The sequence below is a fragment of the Octopus bimaculoides genome, chromosome 1 (assembly GCF_001194135.2).
Source record: "Octopus bimaculoides isolate UCB-OBI-ISO-001 chromosome 1, ASM119413v2, whole genome shotgun sequence".
Classification (NCBI taxonomy): domain Eukaryota; kingdom Metazoa; phylum Mollusca; class Cephalopoda; order Octopoda; family Octopodidae; genus Octopus; species Octopus bimaculoides.
Genome location: NC_068981.1, coordinates 19,773,940 through 19,776,650, shown reverse-complemented (window position 1 = coordinate 19,776,650; position 2,711 = coordinate 19,773,940). Strand labels below are relative to the sequence as shown.

Genomic DNA, 2,711 nt, shown 5'->3' with positions numbered 1-2,711 from the left:
TATATATATATATATTGTGACGTCCTGTACCCAGATATGCGTCTGTATATACATGTACATGTAGGCATGTACATACATGTACGTATATATGCATATACTCACATATTATTTGTATTATATATATTTATATATCCTTTTCCCCTTTTACAGATGTGCTACTATGGAGCACGCCTACATGTAGTGATCTCTATAATCATAAATATATAGGGATTGACAGTAACCTGCTAGCTGAAGATCAGAATAGAGTATTCTTTACTCTTAACTGTGAAACGATCGTACTAAATTAACTAAAGGCAGGTGTTTTTTTTTTACTCTTCTCTACTGTTTTTTGTTCTGTGTGTATCAAAAATATCGTTATCAATCTGGAGTAATAATTTGTAGTTTTGAAATCAGTAGTTCTTTGACTGTTATTTCTGAATTCTCAGTATGTTGGAGAAGCAGGTTACTGTCAATCCCTATATATTTATGATTATAAATGTTTTTTACCGAAAAGGTTTTTTCATACTGAGCTACCCGGCAAAATTGTTAATTATTAATTTTATTACTAATTGACGATTCCCTGCCCTGCATATCTATATTGTAGTGATCTCTAGATAGATGCGTAGTTGAGCAGCAAAATACTTCAGCTTCATGGCTAATGTGCAATCGCAGATTTACGTAGCGGCAGCGTTCACCAGGGTGCAGTGACCCAACGCTGTTGGATCCATACAAAGCTGTACATATTCCTATGGCGATGCTGTGACTAGACGGATGAAAGTCGCTTCTAAATAAAACCCTGCTTCTATCCATGCGTTGGGTCGATGCACCCCGCCGTCTTTGTATTAACTTTCAGTTGTCATGCCTGTGATATTCGGCTAGGCCAAGGGCACGAATACTGAAAGGATGTCGTCTATGTCAGCACGCGACAAAAAAAGAAAAAAGAAAAAAGAAACGCAATGGCTTGTTTTACGAAAAGGAAAGTCTTTTTGTCATCAAGTCATACTGGATTGTAACTGATGGGCGGTGGATCGAACAAAATGTCTTGAGGTATTTCTTTCTCTTGTTTGCATTCTGAGTTCAAATCCTATCCTGTTCAACTTTACCTTTCATCCTTTATGGGGTCCATAAAATAAACTGGTAGTCTCAAATACCGGCGCCCATTTAATCAGCTGTTCCCCTCTAAACCCAAATTCCTGGCCCTGTAATTATTATGTTAGAGACATTATTAGTATATTAGTACCGTCACATCAATGTGATTCTTAGAAATCACGCGTCACATTTTTTTCGCTATTGTAATTTTTCTTATTTATTAATTCTGCATTCATGCGATTTCCGTCAGCTGTTTACTGATGTTAAGCGCCGGGTCAACCTTGATTGAGTACACCTGCAATGAAACATGTAGTTCAGAACTTCGCTTAACCACCAGGTGGTTACGTGTTCACACCTAGGCACCTTGGGCAAGCATCTTCTACCATTCCACAGCCTTGCGAGTGAAGTTTGGTAGATGGAAATTAGGTGGGTCCCCATTGTACAGACTGCTCTTGTTTCGGCGGGTGAGAGCAGACGGTCTAATTTATCGCCTGGCTTAGCATCACCACCACCACCACCACAACCACCTGGTCCTTGAGTGCATTCTTTTCGCTTTGAGGAATAAAACTTTGTTGTTGTACTTGGGGACGGTCATATTGCCAGTTTAGCCAATAAAAACACACGCACTGTATATTTGGTGTTAATTTTTTTTTTTCAGCTTTATATTACATTAATCTTAATCTTAATCTTATTTCGGCCAGAGTTCTTTCGTCACACTTCTGTGACCTCATCAGTGGTCCTTTGTTTCCTTCTTTCTTATGTGTGTCTCACCTTGACCGTCCCCAAGTACAACAACATCTGTTTCAACACACGATTTCACATAAAAAATCTTGCAAAACAAATATGTAAACGGAATAAAACTTTACTTCCTCGAAACTTCAAAAGGGTCATGGATGCTGCTATTCCACTTCACTGAACAAAAAATACATCCCAACTTTGACCACATCGTTTCGAAAATCATTTCATTAAGACATTAGGATATGTTTTGACGGTGATATAGTTACAATTTCCAGGATATCGAGCTACCAGACACACACTACTTATTTAGACCATTTAACCCATTCTTTTAAATGTAATCAGCTCTATTTGTAAGAGTAAAAACACTATTACATAAAGGTGTTTTTATTGTTTTCTACATCTTCAGAATGTGAAGACGAGATTGGGAGTGAGAGGTGTGATCTGTCTTATGAAATACGCCAAAAATATTTGCTCAATTTTAACTTTTAGGATCATTTCCAAGCAGAAGAAAACAAAAGGTGAAAAAAAAAAGAAAAAAAGCAAACACGTGATATACGTATGTATTTGTATGTATATACATGTGTATAATGATATACTTACATATCTGTATATCTATATATATGTATGTATACGTACACACACATATACATACAAACACATGTGTCTGAATGTATGTATATGAACATTTGTAATATAAAAATAAATATATATATATATATACACACATACATACATATATACATACATATATACATATACATTCATATACATACATACATATATATATATATATAAATACATGTGTATGTGTATAAATACATGTATATGTCTATATATTTTTGTGTATGTACATACATATATACACACACGTATATATATATATATATATATATATATATATATAT

At 35.0% G+C, this 2,711-nt stretch overlaps 1 protein-coding gene and 1 long non-coding RNA gene across 5 annotated transcripts in view; one reads left to right on the top strand and one right to left on the bottom strand.

Moving 5' to 3' along the window:
* LOC106873594 (low-density lipoprotein receptor-related protein 6) overlaps nucleotides 1-2,711 on the bottom strand; it is a 699,058-nt gene that overhangs the window by 687,411 nt on the left and 8,936 nt on the right. The gene's annotated exons all lie outside the window — the stretch shown is intronic.
* LOC106873595 (uncharacterized) overlaps nucleotides 110-2,711 on the top strand; it is a 93,385-nt gene continuing 90,783 nt past the window's right edge. For 2 of the 3 annotated variants that reach the window (XR_008263431.1, XR_008263430.1), the window contains exon 1: nucleotides 111-1,026. This is a non-coding gene — a long non-coding RNA (uncharacterized LOC106873595). Of the gene's footprint in view, nucleotides 1,027-2,711 lie in introns of all 3 variants that reach the window. The other variant, XR_001409897.2, reaches the window with a different exon arrangement.